This window comes from Arachis hypogaea, chromosome 11 (genome assembly GCF_003086295.3).
Source record: "Arachis hypogaea cultivar Tifrunner chromosome 11, arahy.Tifrunner.gnm2.J5K5, whole genome shotgun sequence".
NCBI lineage: Eukaryota > Viridiplantae > Streptophyta > Magnoliopsida > Fabales > Fabaceae > Arachis > Arachis hypogaea.
In genome coordinates this window covers 17,263,600-17,284,569 of record NC_092046.1, presented here as the reverse complement: position 1 = coordinate 17,284,569, position 20,970 = coordinate 17,263,600, and the positions used below count along the sequence as shown (strand labels likewise).

Sequence of the window (20,970 nt, the reverse complement as noted above, 5' to 3'; positions counted from 1 at the left end):
CAAGAGAATCTCTGATGATGAAAATAAGATTCAATGTCAACACTGTTTGAAAGTGATCAAGTGCGAAAATAGAACAAAAAGATATTAGACTTACTTTTTCATATATGACTAGATTTGCTTATGTTTATGTTTATGCTTATGTTTATGTTGGTTTGTTTGAGGCACAACTTACTAGTGCTGCATACCAACTTCTTGGTATGGGCTGACTTGGGATTTATACCAAAAATATTTGGTGATGGATCAAAGAAATCTAATACTCCTTGGATGGGGATATTGTTGTTGTCAACAACTATAGTAGTTGCAATGTCATTTTTTAGTTTCAATGAGATTATATCAACAGTAAATTTCTTGTATAGTTTGGGGATGCTGGTGGAATTTGCATTGTTTCTTTGGCTTAGGAGAAAATTTCCATCATTGAAGATGCCTTTTGAAGTGCCATTGAGAATGAAGAGTATGATTCTAATGTGCTTTATACCTTCTTTGTTTTTGGTATATGTGATAAGTGTTGCCACAAAAAATTTAGAAAAGTAATTATTATTTACAATGGAAGGAATTTCATTATTTACACATGTTACTTGTATTATTTAGAAAGAAAAAAAATTAATTTAAAAAAAAGATCAAAATTTGAGTTTTTGCATGTAAAAAAATTAATTTGTGTAAAAAACGTTTTTTTAGGTGTAAAAACCGGTTTTGTAGTGTAAAAATTGGTTTTTTTTACGTAAAAACTAGTTTTTCTATATAAAAACCGGTTATTTTTTAAAAATCGATTTTTGTTTTAATAATCGGTTAAAAAGCAGTTTTGAATTTTACTAATTGGTTAATAACCAATTTTATCATGTAAAACCAATTTGGTTGATTAACTAAGACTATTTTTAGTTAACCAAAAAACTGGTTTGATTTTTGGATTAACCAAACCATAAACACCCTTAGGATAAAATTAATTAATGATTAAGGCTGTTATATCAGAAAATTTTCATTCATTTCTAATTTTATTAACCTTATTCTCCTAAATCCTAATAAATAAACATGACAGTTGCAAACAAAGACGAAAAGATGCATATGTAGGCGTGTAATTATTCAGTGTGTTTTCTTCAATGCCTACTTCTCGAGGTATTTGATAGGTGGTGGCCACGGAAGTTATTTTCAATTTTTTGTGATAAATTTGTCAGCGTTTTAAATATTCTTTGGTAGAAATGATAGTTTATCTATATCGCTAATAAAAGTAATTAAAAAAATATGAAAGTAAATAAAATTTTAAAATATTAAAAAATTAATAAAATTTTTTCTGAGAATTATCTGAAATGGGGTTACTTTTAGGTCTGAACACGAGGTCTTCAGACTTCTTTTAGGACAGCGTCCGACTTCTACTGATGTTGAGGTGCCGCCATCCGAGTTTCTCGTGGGAAGGTGGAGGTGGTACCTGCAAGGGACTCCGATGCTTAAGTTAGCAAGGGTTTAATGCAGGTTTTAGTAGATTGGGTCCTGAATATAGTTGAGGGTGTTAGTGTATTTATAGTAGAGTATATAACCACCTTTATAGAGTAGTTCCACCTTTAATAGTGGACAACTATTCCCTCTTTCTAGAAAAGTTAGTGACTTCTCTTTTCTAGATAAGTGGGAGATATCTTAGGAGTTAGTTACTTATTTGAATAAGTAGAGCTGAACTGCGTCATCGCGCCCGACCTCTATGAGGTCGGGTAGCTGTAGTAATTGGATCTCTTGAGTGGGCTTCTATTCATTTTGGGTTTGGCTATATTTTTGGGTCTAAGTATGAATAGTGTACCTGCTTGAGTCTGAGCTTTTTGAGGTCGGACTCGAGCATTTGTAGATTAGATTGGTCTCTAGCAGATTAAAACATCAGCTCGGGCAAACTGTCTTTCTTGGGGTTAGGTCTGGCACTCGATGTGTTTTAAAATTCGAGACATTACGTCTTTTCGTAATTTTGCGCACGTTACTCTACCGGCCATAAATGAAGGACCAAAATTACTCTTTTGTCCTTGGTGTCTTTTAAATACCCAAACTCATTTCTCTTTCTTCTTTTTCGCTTCTTTTCTGAGATGTTTGCACTCAACATTTTTTCCCTCTTTCAATCTTTTCAACTTTCTTTCGTGCAACCACTCTTGCCTTCAAGATTTCTTTATCTTGAGGCTTAGAAGGCTTTGCTCGCACTTTTGAGAGGAACGTTCGTGTTTTGCTACTTGTGTGTGCTTCATTTTTCCAATCAAGGTTGGTCTTCGCCTTTCCTGTTTATTTTGTTCTTGGCTAGATAATGTGCTTCTTGGTTTGAATTATTTTTGTTGATTTGGTGATGATTCTTTATTTATTTGATGGTTCTGTGTCGTATTCATTTGAGAATTTGATTCTTTCTTGAACTTTTATTGTTGCCGCTCTTGAACTTTTCTTGTTGTTACTGATAAACTGAGTGGGATTTTACTTTGTGTTGCCCCTAAATGGTTCCATGTTTTCCATTGAAGATGGGACCACTTTCATATCTTTTTTTGAAAGGAAAAGAGCTCAACACACTAAGGTGGAGCATACAGAATCAAACCAAAAGAAAAGCAGACCACTCCTGGAGAATCCTACCCCAAAGAACCAACATCCCCACGTCATCTCCGGCATAGCCATCAATAACCCTAGGGATGCATACCTCTCCACTCCTCACAACTCATGGATGTCATTGAGATGATCTCATCAACGCCTTTCCCTTCATTCTGAAAAATTCTCCTATTTTGCTCCATCCAAATATGCCAGATAATCACGCAGAAGCATCTTAGGCGCTGCTTCCGGTCTTCCTTTCTTCTCGGCTCCTCTGTCCAACTCAGAAAATGGTCCTTCACTCGCTCCGAAAAGACCCATGGTCGGCCAAATGCAGATATCCATGCACTCCACACCTGCCAAGCAAAATCACAGCCAAGAAACAGGTGATGGATCTGCTTATCATCCTTATTACACAAGACACACCGCTTATCATCCTGGCTAATAATCCCGAGGCGGCTTAACCGTTCCTTTGTATTCAACCCTGCCAACCAGGACAAACCACACAAATAGCTCCACTCTTGGTGGAGTCAACCCTTTCCAGATGGCCTTCGTGATGCTGTAACTAGTAACATCCTCTGATAGCATTCCTTCTTGTAGCACCTGCACAATGGAGTTAGTCGAAAAAATACCAAGTCTATCATATTTCCATACAACTCTATCCTCCCTATTATTCACTAGCCTCACAGGTCTCAACACCTCATGTAGCTGACTCAGGAGTTCTAACTCCCACTGAAAGAGCTCACGCCTCCACTGGAAGTTCCAAACCTACTCTAGCCCATCCCAAACCCCACAATCCCCAATAACCGACCCACATTGGTTTAAAACAGAGAAGAGTCTTGGAAATCGATCTTTCAAAGAGCCACAATGCAACCAGACATCCTCCAAAACCGAGTCCTTCTTCCGTCGCCAACCTCCATGGTCAGACCTGTAATCATCTTATCCCTTAGATTCCGCTCCTTGAATTCTATATGGAAGATATCCTTCCAAGGGCCTCCTCTAGTAGGCAGCACTTGCATGGATAGTAATTCATCCGGCCTCAAGTTATTACATGAACAGACCACCTTCTTCCACAAAGGGCACTCTTCTTTTGCAAACCGCCACCACCACTTGAACAACAGTGCAGTGTTCCGAATCATAGCGTCTCCAACTCCCAGCCCACCGAATTTTTTTGGGGCCTGCACCAACTCCCATTTCACCAACACCATGCCCTGTCTCCCATCCTCCTTACTCCACAGAAATCTTCTTTGTAGGGAGATCAGCTTCTCTGCAACCGCCTTCGGCATCTTGTATAGGCTCAGATAATACACTGGTAAGCTATTCAAGACAGATTTTATAAGCACCAGCTTCCCCGCTTTGTTTAGCACCCTAGCTTTCCAGAGGCTTAGTTTCTCTTCCACCTTATCAATGATAGGCTTCCAAGTCTTAACCAACCTCGGATTAGCTCCTAAGGGAACTCCAAGGTATTTGACAGGGAGGGTGTCTTCCTTGCAACCCCATAAACTACACATACGCTGTACCCACTGCTCTTCACAATTGAGTGGAATCAAGCTGGACTTGTCGAAGTTGATGCTAAGCCCTGACATTAATTCAAACCAGCGCAGCAGTCGCTTGTAATTCTGCATAGTCTCATTGTCTGGTGGGCAGAACAGGATAGTGTCGTCAGCAAACTGAAGGTGTGAGAGCTCCACACTGTCTCGACCCACTACCAAGGGGGAGATGCGGCCATTCCTTACTGCCTCACCAATCATTCTATGCAGTACATCAACAACCAACACAAATAAGAACGGAGAAAGCAGGTCCCCTTGTCTAAGGCCCCTTTCTGCATGTTTGTTTGGCATTGAAGGGTTGTAAGAGCTGTGATGTTCTTAGTTAATGACGATCCAACTTCTTTTAATTTTGTGAAAATGCTTATGTTGTTATGTTTGGCCTGCCGACTTATAGTGATGATCTTCTTTTATTGTATTATAGGTATAAGTTTTTTGTCTCGGTCAATAATTCACAGCATGTCCTCTAAAGTCCCGTTCGACCTGACTTGGGTAGATATATCTGTTCTTACTTCCGTCCCTGTTATTAATAACGAGTATGCTGAAACTTTTCATAGACATCATAGGTTATGTTTAAATTGGGAGGATGAGAGAATGTACGAAATTGTAGTTGCCGATCCTTAAGAAAGGGTTTGTTTTTCCCGACTTGATAAGTCGGAGCGTCATTTCATCTATATGTATGATTACCTTTTCACAAAGTTAGAAGTTAGCCTTCCATTTTTTGACTTTTAATCTGGGGTCCTTAAGGTCTGTAATGTTGCTCATTTCCAACTGCATCCTAATTATTGGGGGTTTCTTGAAAATATATCAACTTTTTTGTCAGGAACTTGACATCCTTCCCTCTCTTAAGGTCTTTTTTTTTATCTCTTTGTCCTCACTAAACCTTTTAGCTCCAAGAAACATGGATGGATCTCCTTCCAAGCTGTTCAGGGGATGAAAATTTTTTCCATTTTAGATGATTTTTTCCATGACTTTAAAAATGGCTTCTTTAAGATCCGTTCTGTAGAGGGTGTCCAGCCTTTCTTTCGGGGCAAGGGAGATGAGCCACTTTTATCCTTTGTACTGGGAAGAACACCCCGTAATAGTTAAGTATAATTTGGACGACTTAGATAAAGTTGAAGAGAGCATAATCGGTTTGTTTCAGGAGTGTTGGGGTTGAGCTCCTTATCTGGATACCAAGAAGTTTTTAGGAAATCCAAGCCAACTTCAATCCGAACTAGGTAGCCTTTTTTTTTTCATTTTGTAGATGTAGTTTTGTTGATTTTTTTTTGTGGCTAACATGATCTGACTTTGATGTCGTGCAGAGAAGATGGCTCCGAAGTCAAATGCTATGAAAACTCTTCAAATTGCCAGAAAAAATGTTGTTGCTCGAAACATTCAGCTAAAAGAGGTCAGTGAATCTGGAGACCTCTCCTCTCCTTCTAAATCGGACTCAGGTTCCTCAGCCTTGATAAAAACTATTGCCGATCCAACTTCTCACCCAACTCCCCCTTCTAGCTCGGGGAAGCAAACAATTTCTTTTCCACTTCCCAATCCCGAGCCGAACCCTAAAAAATGTAAGACTACAGAATCTGTGGGCATTTATGAGCAAGGCTTTGATGCAATAGCTTGGTGAGAGAAACACATCCTTCTAAATAGCTTTATTAGCACGGATGTTATTTCTGTAAAAAGCCATCTTCAAGTGCTTGCTCGATGAGGAATTTGAACTGTCGGGGTGTGTGCAACTTTGTTGAGGAAATTAGAGAAGACTCTCCTTGGCGCCACTCGCCGTACTTTGACTGATCTACAAGCTGATGTGGCATCTTTAAGAGAATCAAAAAAGGAGTTGGAGGGCGAGAAGGAGTCACTTATTTCCGACCTTGTCAAGGTTGGGGGGAGGGTAAAACAATCTGAGGCCGCCTTAGCTATGGCAGAGAGCTTAAAAAAGAAGGCTGAAGAGAGTTATACTAGGATCTTCGAAAAAAAAAAAACTTGATTTGGTGGACAAAGTTGTCCAGTCCAAGGAGAAATATGCGGAGCTGAAGGGGACTATAGCTGAAGGAATGGATGAGTTGGTAGAAATTTGAAAGCCCAATTCCGAGTTATAGCTCCCGAGATGGACCTCTCCCTCATTAGCTTTGACAATGTTATTGTGAATGGGAAGATAGTCCCTGCGCATGAGGAAGAGGAGGACACCCCTATGCCCGACCCGAAGACTTCTGAAGTCCGAGTTGAGGGAGCTCCTAGGGTGGAGGAGGAACCTACTCCTTCTCATCCAAAAAATCTTCCGACCTCTTCCACGCAACCTAAAGATATGACTTCCAGTTAACATATTCCTCTTCCTTAGCTTTTTAATTTCTAAGTACTTGGATGACCCGACTTGTAGGTCTTTATGAATAATTTGGATTTGTAACATTTGTAGTTTGGAACAATTTTTGTTTTATTTTACTGCTTAAAAAGTCTTTCTCTGGTACTTGAATATGTGGTGGATTTTGCATAAATGAATGCTTCTTCAATTATCTTTTATTAGTTGGTACAACTGTTTCTTTATCTTTTCATGACTCGGTAAAATTTTTCATTAAGTCTATTTTGATAACTTTTTTATGCTGTTTTTGCCAAGTTGTGAAAGATGTTGGTTAAAAATAGGTTGGACGTTATTATGAACCTTCTGTTTATAAGGTGCACACTATTTCCCTTAATTAGTTATGCTCCGACCTTTAGCAGTTGATTTTAACAAGTTACTTTTGTATTTTGTTTTAGGCCCAACTCTTTAAGTTGTAACGAGGTTGGACCACGATCTGCTTACATAAATTTTTACACTAATTTGTACCTTGTCGCTTCATCTTGCCGACCATCTAGGTCGGGCAATGATTTTTGCGGTTTTTCGAGCTTAAATTAGTGTATTTGAATGGAAAAATTTATGAAAAAATGAACTATCATTACTAAGGAAAAATAGTTTACATAAGTTTTGTTGCTACTAAGAGTTTTCTTTTAACTCTTATCCCTCACCATGGTGCCTTGTTAAAACCCCCTCTAGGAAAATTCTTCTCAGAAAAAATCATGAAGTCGGAAAAAAGATTACACTAGGGAGCGAGGTGCGCTTTCTAACTGTAGTATTTTTTTAGGTTACATGCGTGCCATGACATTGGGAGCTTATTTTCCCTTAAGTCGGATGATGACATGTCATCATAAGCAATTTTTAAAGTCTTTTCTTATTTATCTTTTTATATTTTCAGTTAAATTTCTTATGATTTTTAATATAATTTAATAAATAATCAAATATTTGGAGTTGGGATAGTGTTTTTATATTTTTCATGAGTTTTGGGCTTAAAAAGCAGCAAGAATCAATGCTTTTTCATAAAGAAAGCACAAAGGAAATAGAAACATGAACCAAAAAGCATAGCCTAAGGAACAAAAGCATGCCCAAAGGGAAGGAAACTGGTGCCCAAAACACATACGCCCTGCGTACATATCCAATTATCCACTAGCCCTGACATCTTCGCACTCCAGTGGTCATAACTTGAGTTACAGAGGTCCAAATGAGGGAGTTCCAGTTGAGTTAGAAAGCTAACGTTCAGAGCTTCAGAATGATATACATATATCTTTGGGACACGAAAAAAACAATGCCCCAAACAACTCAAAATGCAAGCCCGATGTATTCTAACTCTCAGGATGCAATAATTAAGGCCCAAGTTTAATTATCCACATCATCAAAAAGCCTCAATCACATTCAGAAGAGTTGAAGATCTAGAAGATTAGTTATTAATTCTCTCTATAAGCATAAGAGATTTGGTTGTTAGGATTTGATTTGAATTATCATTTTTATATTTGAATTAAAGTCAATAGCTTATCTTTCTCCCCGGAAGATAAATAGTTATCTTACCTCTTCTAAAGATAAGATTAGTTTACTTTTGAATTTGAATTCTAGAATTTAGGCTATAAATAAGTGAGCGTAGCTCACAAGAGGGGGCAATTGGGAGGAGGATCTTAGAATCCAAATCTAATTCTCCTCAGCATATCTTCATCTTATTTTTCTTTCACTTTTCTATGGGTTATTAATCAATGTTTACTTTATTTTGAACTCTTGCATTGATCTATTTCATGATTAAGTTATCCGTTCTTTATTTGGATTAGTAAATCGAAAGATAAGCTAATCTCTTTTGAATTCATTTATTATAATTGGAAAATTTGATCTTTGAATTAAAGTTTGAAAACTCTTTCACATGAATTTTTGAATTCAACTAGGGATAGTGGTTAAATTAGTGTGCGACACATACATGATTTTCAATCACTCTAATTTTGAATAAGTGACATATAATTCGGATTAGAACAACTTTTGAAAATTGTGTTTTCTTTTAAGATTTAACTGGACAAGACTAGCTTGAATATGTGACATATAATTTGACCTACGGACTACTTTTAAATATTATTTGAATCAAAAATAAGTTTTTGTACTTAATCTCTTGATTGATTAAAGTGACGCCTAATTGATGCCTGAGAAACTGAGGAGCCAAGGAATTGAAATCAGTTACTAAAGGTTTTGTCGTGAATGATCTTTGCAAACTTCAAGATAAATAAACAAGATTGGTTATCTTAAGAGCATAAACATCTCCAAAGTCCTTGACTCTCATTATCATTGTCTTCCCTCATCATTCAAGACTCACTGTCCGTGGCATCCTAACATTCAACATTCAAGATTCTCATGACTCTCAGCAAGATACCCTCTTGCCCTCTCTAATCATCAATCATAATCAGGTTTTATTAATCTAATTAGGCTTACTCAGATATTTGGTTGTTCAATTCTTTAATCCTCGTGGAAACGATATTTACTCACCGTGGTATTACTTGTGCGATCCGGTGCACTTGCCAGTATTCGTGAACTTCGATTTTCACTCATCATCGGACACTTTGTAGTAACCCTTTCCTAAGACTTCAGTGATCCTGTAAGGTCCTTTTCAGTTTGCTACTAACTTTTCTTTGACCGACTTATGTGTTCTGATGTCATTTCAGATTAATATGAGGTCGTTTGTGGCGAAACTTCTTTTGATGACTTTCTTGTTGTACCTTAAGGCCATTCTTTGCTTCAAGACTTCTTCCTTTATCTAAGATTGTACTGAGACTTCTAAAAGGAGGTCAAGTTCTTCCTTTTGAGCTCAAATGTTTTCTACATCGTCATAGAATCTAATCTTTGGAGGTTCCTCATTAACTTCTATAGGTATCATGGCCTCTATGCCGAAGCAAGTCGGAAAAGAGATTCTCCCATTGTTGAGTGAAGGGTTGTCTGATATGGCCATAAGACTTGAGAAAGTTTGTCTGCCCATGCTCCTTTTGCATCTTACAGTCAGCGCTTTAACCCAGTCAACACGACTTTATTCGCAGCTTCTGCTTGTCCGTTAGCTTGGGGGGTGTTCTACTGACATGAACTGGTGCTTAATCTTAAGGCTTGCCACCAAGCTTCTGAAGACTGAGTCGGTGGACTAAGTTCCATTATCCGTGGTGATGGAGTGTGGAACTCCAAATCGGGTGACAATATTCTTGTAAATGAATTTTTGACTTTTTTGAGCTGTGATGGTTGCCAAAGGTTCTGCCTCAATCCACTTAGTGAATTCTTGTGCCTCAATCCACTTAGTGAATTATTGTGCCAAAAATATGAGCAAAATAAATTGGCACCCCATTAGTTAGGACCCAAGGATAATTCTTGTGCCTAAGCCTCTGCATGCATTTGAAAAGTAGAAAAATGATAAGTGCCAATATATCTGTTAAAACTTCTTCTACTACTGAAGGGTTGAGCCATGAGTCGAAAACACCACGTCGAGTCCGTTGGTCCCTAAAACTGGGAAGCCAGCTGCTTCTCAGGTTGGAGACAGGGCATAATGTAGTTAGGACGATTGGAGCGTTGGCTCTCATTTTTATGTCCAAGCCATCAACTTACGCTAGAACCTATTTAAATGTACGTTATAATTCAACGTACATGCCATACCTTCTCCTGCATATAACCCTAGCAACTACCGAGCGTGACTAGCGAATCCTCCCTATCTGAGCCCTATGGGATCCATTCCTACAATTCAACCCATCTTAAGAGCTAAGTCAGCTAACTTTCTACCCAGAAACTTAATTTGGTAAAACTTTTACTTTTTAAAAGTAGCTTATAAAAGCTAGTTTTTAAAAGATAATTTTCTAAAAAAGAATAGCATTTATGTTTGGTAAATCAAATTAAAAATAACTTTTAATAAACACAAGTAACAACAATTACGTTTGGTAAAATAGTTTTTAAAATTTAAAAATACTATAAAAGACATAAATTTAAAAGTTAAATTTGAAAATTAGTTAATATATGAGGTTATCTTAGACTTTTAAATTTTGAAAAGTATAAGCACAAATACATGGTCTTTTTGATTTACCAAATACAAAATAAGGAATTTGTCCTTTTAAAAAGCACAAACACTTCTTCAAAAAATTTTACCAAACTAAACTAATATGTATCTATAGTAGTGTTATATCGAAAATAATATTATCGATAAAGATATTATTGAACTCTTTGACAAGCCAATGTTCGACAAGAATAGGCTTCGATCATTCCCAAGTGCCAAATAATAATTTGATCAACCTCCAAATATATGTTAGAATTAACTTTGGATTGGAGCCAATGAGGTACTCCGTTAGGTACTCTCTATTAATCGATTGACGCAAATATGGAAATCGAAGAGGCAGACTCGATGGAGGTCAGCTGATCGAAGAAGAGGTTACTGGTATCGAAGATGGTAGGCAGAAAATCGAATCGAAAGCAAAAGTTTCAATCTCTAAAGCAATTTGTTAGTTGAAAAAAGAAGTGGAGAATAACTGTATTGGATTCCTTGAAGATGGTCAATCGATGAAGAAGAGAATTCTGATCGATTAGGACTCATCGAGAGAGAGTGCAGTAATCGAAAGAAGTTACTAAGTGAAGATAGTTGGCGGAAGTTGCAAACTCAAAGAGCGGGAACGGTTATTCAAGGATATTTGAATTTGATTGGTCGAGGACTTCTATAAATGGGTGAAAGCTCAAAAAAACAAAGGTTGGAATCTTTTCAGAGAAAACACTCACACTCACTCACATCCCCATCGACTTTCTGAGTCAGTCAAAAGTCTTTTTCATTGAAGAGTTCCTTCCATATCTTTACTTTTCATTTAAATTCCCTTTAAATTCCCTGCAACTTTCTTTTCATGCAATTTATCTTCCTTGCAATGTCCTGTCCTTTCCTTTAAATTCAGCAACTTTTATCTTTTCAGTTTTTACCTTTTAATTTGCCCTTTACTTTTCCAAACACTTTTTCTTTCTGTAATTTGATTTTCTTTTTATTCAAATCTTTTATGTTTTATCGTTCATTTCGAATTTCTACAAAAGCTTGGTTCTTTCTTCTTCATCACTGTCAAAGGCATGGATTTGATGCAAAATAAAACTGGTACTCACAAAGAGGAGTAGGTTTCGTTCCCAGACCATTAGATATCGAACCGCCTTCGATTTGCAAAAAATCAACAAAACAAATTGGCATGCCCAGTGGGACAGTTTTAAAATTTAATTGTGTCAAAATTTGTTACTTTCAACTATTGCATTGTGCATGCAGTGTTGATATTTGGTGCATGCAATTAAGAAGTGGTAGAATTATTACCATGTCTGACGAATTTTCAAATGGCAATGCAGAAACAAGTAATAATGCCCCAATAACTGCTACACAAATTTCTGCAAATTTGATTCCACATGCAGAGTATAATTCTGGGGAGAATATTTCAGTTATGGATGCAAGTGTTGGTGGTAGTGGGCGAAATTCACGCCCAGTGTAGAACAACCGCAAGTAACCGCATGTTGGCTTCCATTTGGCCTTTCTCTTGGCTATACGCCTCCTATGGGTAGTTACACATTTCCAGTCAGATTTGGAAATGTGCCAGGATCGATGGCTGAGTTTCGACAATATATTGACGAAAGTCATCATGATTTAGTCAACCTATTGACTCACCAGATGACTGCTATTCTGAGTCCTATCCTGGCTGACAATGAGTCAAAATATGATCGACTGGTTAAACAAGTCGAGAGAATTGTTCGAATTGTCGATTATGATGAGGGGCAGCCTATTCTCCAAGATTTGGTAGTAGAGCAGGAGAACGTAGGATATAATGAGGAGAATGTATTTAACAATCTTGAAAGGGAAGAAAATATCCCTTATCTCATTCGACGAGATCAAAATGCTGATGAAGTTTTAAATAGACTTCACACATAGCGTGGATATCATTACCAGGTGACAAGGATTGTCGAGGATGTCTTCAATGGAATGGGTATCAACGTGGGTCTCATGCATCATCGACCATATTTTATTTCTGCTTTTCCTTCTGCAGTGCAAATGACAGAAGTGCCAATGGGTGTAAAAAATCCCAAAATAATTACAAAATTTGCAGGAGAGGCGGGAGAGTCAACCGTCGAACATATAGCTTGCTATATGGTCGAATTAGGAAATTTGGCAGATAATGAAAACCTGAGAATGAAGTTTTTTCCTGCTTCATTAACAAAAAATGCTTTCACTTGGTTTTCATTATAGAGACCAACAGAGTAATTAAACCTAAAAAGACTATTTTTACAATTTTATTTTATCGTGTTTATATATATAAGACTATAAAGTATAAAACAATGAACTTTTAACTAAATTAATTTGTATTTATAGTGTAAATAAAATATATGTATATATATTTTGTTTTAAATATAAATGGAATAAATAATATTATATTATTAATAAATATTTTTATAATAATATATTTTGATAAATAAAATATTTAATTTATTTATTTAAAAAAATTTTCAATATTTTTATTATTATAATAAACTATTATAATAAAATTTTTATTGTATTACTTTAATTTAATCTTTTTTTTCTCTTTTTTATTTAAAAAAAATAGCCTCCAATAATCTTCAACAATTGACACATAAGGGTAGCATATTATGTTAATTTTTTGGATAAGCACCGTAGAATCTCCCTTATCATTAAATACAAAAACTTAATTTTTATATAATAGAACAAATTTTGTATAAAGCGAATTTTTTCTATTTCAAATGTCTCTTCGAAGTAGGGCTAGAAGTGAGTAGAATTGAGACGAGTTAGACCAAACTCAAGCTCGGCTCACAAAAATTGAGTTTGGCTCATGACTCGACTCATTAACAATCGAGCCTATTTCTTAAGTTCAAGCTCGACTCACTAAAAGCTCACGAGCTGGCTCGAGCTCACGAACTGGCTCAAGTAATATGAATATAATCTATAATTTTATATATTTTTTATCTATCAATCAATTATAAATTTTTTATTTATGTCCTACATCAAAATTATATAAAAAAATAAATATAAAATTTTAAATAATTAAGATCATTAATATATATATATATATATATATAATCGAACTAGCTCACGAGCTAATGAGTTGAACTTATCCAAGCCCAAACTCGACTTATTTAATTTATGAGCTCAATTCTAGGCTCAAACTTGGCTTACCAGCTCAAGAGTTTAGCTTATCGAGCTATTAACTTGTCGAGCTCAAACTTACTCATGAGCTGACTTGATTCACTTCCAGTCCTACTTCGAAGAGACACCAAATTAAAATTTGGATATAATTAAATATATAATTGATTTAGAAAATATATTGTTTTAGCATGTTTGAAAAGTTTTTGAGTAGAAAAAGAAATTTATTTCGTTAAAAGCTTTATTTTTATTTAAAACTCAATCCTATAATATATAATAATTATAATATATTAATAGATGTGAATCTAATTTTTGATTCGAAATTACTTTTAAATGAGTGACTTCTTTTTTACAAATCTATTACTCTAAAAAACAAATTTTATCGAAAATTTATTTATAAAAAAAATTTAATATTTCAAATATTAAATATAATTATTGTAAAAATTATTTGAAAATCAAGTTACTTTTGATATGATTTATTTACAAATAAAACAAATATAAAATTTAAAATTCTGAGATGAATATTTATTTTTATTTATTCCAAACCTTTAAAAGAGAAGATCATTCTTGAATCTTGAGTGAATTCTTACAAAAAAGACTAGTGTGTACAGCAGGATTGAATTCTTATTGTTGCAATTCCAACCTTCCCCGGCCTCGCCTCCACCTTACCGTCGTTGCCTCCTCCGACCCCTTCAAGGTAAGCTTTTAATGGTAAAAAACTATTATTTTCAAGTTTTAACTTCATGATGTTGTCAACAAACTCGTGTAGCTATAAGATTTGATTCGATAACTTTGTTTATTACTTAGATTATTTCTTTATCAATAATAGGCTTATCATTGTAATTTTTTTTAGTAAGAGTACATAAAAAGTACATAGTATATAAGTTGTAATAACTCAACAAATATTTTTTAAGGAGATTTTTCATTCTCTTCGAGGTCCATTCAACTCTCAGGAAAAGCCTCTGTCTTCACCTCATGCCGATTTAGGCCCTCTCTGCGGCCCCAATGTTGTACAATATTCAGCCCATTTAGGCCCATCATACGGTCCAGATGTTGTACAGTCTTCAGCCCATTTGGGCCTACCGGACGGCCCAGATGATACACCGTTTTTAGGCCAGCTATGCAGCATAATGGGTCATTGGGTGGTGGTGCTGCTGACTTGCAACCGGACCCAGGGAAGGAGTTGTTGGAGGCCCAACAACTTGCAGCTGCTGTGGCAATCCGAGAACAGCAACAACTAAGACACAATGCTGCTGCTGGGATTGAACCTGTTGCGGCTACAGCGCCCTACGGCGTTGACGTCGAAGTGGAGTGTTTGGCCACATGGGTGCACCTTCAGGTCTTCGTGTTCGCTGCCGCACCCGCCAACCTTTCCCCGGCCTCTCCTCCACCTTGCCGTCGTCGCCTCCTCCGACCACATCGAGGTGCTAAGCTTTTAATGGTAAAAAACTATCATTTTCAAGTTTTAACTTGATGATGTTGTCAACAAACTCGTGTAGTTATAAGATTTGATTCGATAACTTTGTTTGTTACCTAGATTATTTCTTTATCAATATAATAGGTTTACCATTGTAATTATTTTTTAGTAAGAGTACATAAAGAGTACATAGTATATAAGGTGTAATAACTTAAGAAATATCTTTTGCTATGTTTAGACAACAAATTAAAAAAAATTATCATAACTTGATCAACATGTTGAGTTGTTGACACAGCAAATAGTCATAGTGGTAAATCGCATGATAAGAATAACAATGCACTATTATTTATGTTGACTATAAATTATATAAAAAATTAAATAATAAATCAATTTTTAATAAATTATATTTATATATATTATCGATTATTTCAAATTAAATTAATTTTTATTATAACAAATGATATTTATTTATGATTATAATTTAAATTCCTACGAAAAACAATGTATACCCAGTGAAGAATCAAATCAGTGTTAAAGGATATGCATCATAATGAAGAATAATTTCAGCATACAAAGACACAAAGTTCAATAGAAATGATGCGTTCATATCAGTAGAGCTATGAGTAGGTATGAACTACATACCATAACTATAAATCTTCTTTAAAGAATAGTTATAATTCTACTTCGAAAACACAACTAATTAGACCGTGTTTATTTGAACGTTAATGATTTCATACCATTTGTCTTAAATGACATCCATTATAAAAGACTAAACACCCTGCAGATCATGAAAAGTTTAAGCACTAAGAGAAAAGATATATGGGGTAAGCAAGGAACAAATAAAATGGTTTCCTCTTTTTAATTAATTATGTACATACACTAAAATGATTTTATTATAAATACTCGTTAATAATTTGTCATTTAATTAATACATTAGTCTAAGAATGATAATTTGCACTCAAAGCACCTAATAAAGTTCACTGAGTTCAATTAGCCAATATCATTAAAAAATTGTGTGTCAATCGAGCTCTTTTACATCCAATGGGCTAAGTTCAGATTACTGATTCAATAACACATGCTCTTCCTAACAAGTTTTTATTCTAAATAAAATGAAAAGTAAAAAAGAATCATGTTTAAAACTTAAATGAGTCAATAATACCAACCTCCTGTGTGTTGCGGTCATTATATTTTTTGTGTACATTTTGTTGTGTTCCGTTTATGCTTTTGCCACATTGAATTCTTTCGGCAGTGAATGAGGCAGTGAGTAGCCATTGTCTCAGTTTGGAGCAGACAGATGGGGCAAGTTTCGGAGACCGCTAAAAATCTGGTATGGATTTTGTGTTTCACTAGCAGTCCTCCATGCATTGTTTTCCAGAGAATTACTCTAACTTTAGTTGGACATTTCACATTATAGATTGATTTCCACAGCAGCTTGTTCTGGAAGTATGGTGGCAATGTCTCAATAGGGGGTCAAGAATAAAGAATTGGAAGCTAATAGTGTAACCTGATTGAACCGTGTAAGCTCTTCTTTTATTTTTACCCTATGAAATTTTGTCTCCTTCTTGATTGATTGGTGTTTGTAGAATAGTTTGTACTGTTTCTTGATTAAAGTTATCTTGTATGATCTATTTGTTCCATATTCCATCCTCTGCTATGAGCTGACCTACCCACCGAAGATTAGAATTTTGTTGTAGTGTCTGACTTTCTGATATGGCAGGATGATTTTTAATCCATCTTTCTCCAAAAATTTCAACTATTGAGTTCTTGCCGACTTTCCAAACTATTCCTTTCTCTAGGACATTCTTACTTTCTATTAAGCTTCTCTAACCCCATAGGGGGTTCTAACCAATCTCAACCTCTAAGAAGGAAGAGGACCTGAAATATTTACTTTTCAACACTTTAAATATTAGGAAACCAGTATTAGTAACCAACCTTCATCCATGGTTAGATTAAAGGCCTTGAGGTCCTTAAAATTTAATCCTCCTTGTCTTTTATCTCTGCATAAGGTATCTTATTTTATTCAGTGCATTTTTCTCTCATCCTGTTTTTGGTCCTACTAAAATTGCATGAGTTGCTTTTGAATATCATTAATAAGAATTTCAGCAGTTTAAAACAGCTCAAAGTATAGATGGAAATGGCTATATCCATTGACTTAATTAGCACCTCTCTTCCACTAGTCAATAAGAGATTCCGCTTTCACTACTGGAGTTTTGATACCACCTCATCTCTAATGTAACTAAAAGTCTCTTTCTTGGAGCGTTGAACGACGAAGGCAATCCTAAATACTTATCCTGTGAACCAACATGAGAGACACCCAAAATAGCAAATAAAGAATCATGAATCTGGTGAAGTGTGTTTCGAGTTTCGACTAAAGAATACAAAAGACTTATTTAGATTTATCAGTTGTCCACTAATGTTCCCATAGGTCTAAAGGATCTCTAGAATTTTGTGACATTCTGCATTAGTTGCCTTACAAAACAAAATTGAGTCATTTGCAAAAAAAAAAAAGTGACTGATTGTTGGACATCTATTGTTAATCTTCAAACCAGAAATCTCATTATTCTGTTCTCTTCTGTGGAGCAGATAGGAAAGACCTTCTGCACAAAAAAAGAAAAGATAGGGTAAAAGAGGATCTCCTTAGTGGATCCCTCTTGTAGATTCAAAGAAATCCTGAGATTGTCCATCCACATTAACAGAATAGGATACAGTAGAGACACATTTCATTAACCAACTAATCCATTTATCACAGAAACCCAATTGCTTCATAATCTTCCATAAACACCATTCAAACCGATCGCATGCCTTACTCATATCCAGTTTCAATGCTAAAATCATAATCTCCATATCTTTTATTTTTTAAGTAGTGCATAATAAGCTCATGAGGAATAAGAATATTGTTACTAATCAACCTTTGTCTAATAAAAGCACTTTAATTTTCAGAAATAACATCATTCATAATGAACTGCATTCTATGAACTATGGCTAAAAGAATTCAATATTTTTTTCTATTAAAAAAGCTTTTTGCTGCTTTAGTTGTGCCATCTTTCACAATATTTCAGAAATATTGGAAGAACTTAGCAGGGAAACCATCATCCCCAGGTGCTGAAAACGGATTGATGAAAAATACTGCTTTCTTTATCTCCTTGACATCAACTAGCCTTGTGAGAATTTGGTTTGTACTTGGATCAATCTTTCTAGGAATCAAATCTACTTTCGCTTCTGGGTCCCTTGGGTGTGACGAGCTGAAAAGGTTATGAAAAAACTGCTAAGAAATTTTCCCAATTTCTTCCACATCTATTCCAACTCCACCAGTACTATCCTCCAATTCAGCAGTTTGTTGTATCTATTTCTAGATAGCCTGATGTCACAGAAAATTTTAGAAGGTTAGATTTAACAGTGTTTGAATAGTTTTCTGGAGTGTTTGAGAATACTCTAGATGGTTCCGGAACGTTCTAGAATGTCCTAGAAGGTCCCGGAATACCCTAGAAGGTTCTAGAAGACTCTGGAAGGTCATAGAGTATTCTAGAAGAGTGTAGATGTATATAGAAGTATAAAGAGTGATATGGAATAATCTAGAAACATTTAGAGAGTTGTGGTAGGATAGATATTTGTAAAGAAGGTTCTGGATGATTAATCTGGACCGTTGATTAGATTTAATCCTAACCATCCATTGAGGAGGTGGATGGCTATAAATAGGGATGAGAGTTAGAGTTTGGGGGTGTAAATCATTTGTAACCAACACTTGAGTAATAAAGTGTTCTTTCCACCAAAGCTTCCTTTCTCTTGTGTTCTCTTGTGTTCTTAACTTTCTTGCTAAATATTGAGGGTTAGGCTGACTTGGTCTTAGCTCAAGAGGTTGAGTAAGTCCGAGTGCCGGCACGGTAGCGTTGGAGTGTGTCCAAGGCCGTGACAATTTGGTATCCGAGCAAGGTTCGAGAGGGAGCACAAGTCGCTTGTGGGAATGGCTTCTAGTATCACCATGGAGCATGTTGAGTCTCAAAGGGGAAGGGATACTATTCTTTCTCAATGGGGAGGCAAGAAGGTCCGTTCTTCAAGTGAGCCTAGAGGTAAGGACTCTAACTTCTTAGAAGAAAGAGTTTCTATGTTGGAAAATGTTCTATCCTCTATGGATGAGCGCTTCCAAAGGATAGAACATGACAAGGAGACCCTCGAGGCTCACGTATTAGGAGAACTAGATGCTTTCAAAGAAAGCATGCTCCAAATTGAAGAGAAGCTTGAGAATTCCTTAAAGCTATTTGAGGAAGTTCGAGTTTGGTTCGAGGAGGCGAAATCTCGACCAACCATTATAAGGGAGACGACAAAGATTGATCTCCCCAAGCCAAAGGAGTTCAAGGGCGTAAGGGACGCTCGCGAGGTGGAGAACTTCCTATGGCAAATGGAGAGGTACTTCGAAGGCCAAGGGGTGGTCGAAGAAGCAATAAAGGTACGCACTGCAGCTCTCTACCTTTCTGATAATGCTACTTTGTGGTGGAGGAGAAAGTGCGTAGATATGGAAAAGGGCACTTGCAACATAGCCACATGGGAAGATTTCAAAAGGGAATTGAAAAGACAATTCTTCCCTGAGAATGTGGTTTATGAAGCAAGGAAGAAGTTGAGGGAGTTGAAGCACAAGAGTACGATTAGCGACTACGTAAAGGAGTTTACTACTCTCACGCTTCAAATCCCCAACTTAGCATCAGAGGATGCATTGTTCTTCTTCATTGATGGACTCCAACCTTGGGCAAAGCAAGAACTACAAAGAAGGAATGTTAAGGATGTCGATGAGGCCATCGTAGTGGCCGAATCACTCACTGAATATCATAGGGGAGACTCTAAACCTAAGTCTTCCTCCAAGCCTAGTTCTGCTAAAGGTGGGGGAGACAAGGGAAAGAGCTTCTCAACCAAGAAAGAAGGAAAATACTCTTCAAAGAAAGAGTACGAAGAAAAAAAGAAGGCTTTCGTGCCCAAAGGAGGATGCTTCGTGTGCAAGGGACCGCACCAAATGAAGGATTGTCCCAAGCTAGGGACTTTGGCATCTATTGCTGAGGAACGAGAAGCTCAAACTCAAGTAACTGAGTGTGTTGGATCTATCCAACACATAAATGCTGTGAAGACCAAAGAGGCAAGTACTGCAGAAAAGAAAGGCTTGATGTATGTCAAAGCCTTTATCAATGAAAAACCTGTCATGGCTATGATCGACACTGGTGCTACACACAACTTCATCACGCCTGATGAAGCAAGGAGGCTTGGGTTGAAGATCACCGAAAAGAATGGTTGGTTCAAACCCGTGAATACCAAGGGTGAACCCCTTAAGGGAGTAGCAAAAGGGGTTGAGATGACTCTTGGTTCTTGGAAGGGCCTTGTGGATTTCTCATTAGCACCCATGGACGATTTTAAAATAGTCATCGGGCTCGATTTACAAAGGAAGGCAAATATAATACCTATGCCATACTACAATATAGTATGCGTCATGGAGAAAGGGTCTCCATGCATGGTCCCTACAATCTCAAAGGCTGGAGGAATTCCGATGCTCTCGACCATGCAACTCAAGAAAGGTTTCAAGAAGGGAGAGACTACATATTTGGCTCTATTACAAGAGGAGTCAATATCCAAAAGAGAAGACGTTCCTCCCAAAATCAAGGAAGTCATTGAAGAAAATAAGGATGTGATGCCTCCCGAGTTGCCAAAGCAGTTACCACCTAGAAGAAAGATGGATGACAACATTGAATTGGAGTTAGGAGTGAAACCACCTATCTCAAAACCATACAGGATGTCGGCCATTTCTATGGTTGAAGGAGATATTGTGCATACCATCAAGGAAGGGTTGCATCACGACCCATTAGCCAAGAAGTTGGTGGAGTTGGCTAGAGAAGGTAAGACCAAAAGATTTTGGTTAGAAAACGACCTTCTCTACACAAAAGGGAGAAGACTATACGTTCCTAAATGGGAAAATCTAAGAAGAAAATTAGTGAAGGAATGCCACGACACCAAGTGGGCTGGTCACCAAGGTCAG

At 36.5% G+C, this 20,970-nt stretch overlaps 1 long non-coding RNA gene across 1 annotated transcript; it reads left to right on the top strand.

Moving 5' to 3' along the window:
* Positions 1 to 14,787: 14,787 nt before the first annotated feature.
* On the top strand, positions 14,788 to 16,599 carry LOC140176500 (uncharacterized). The gene is made up of 3 exons (XR_011868102.1): positions 14,788 to 14,981; positions 16,207 to 16,284; positions 16,372 to 16,599. It is a non-coding gene; the product is annotated as an uncharacterized lncRNA (long non-coding RNA).
* Positions 16,600 to 20,970: the final 4,371 nt, after the last annotated feature.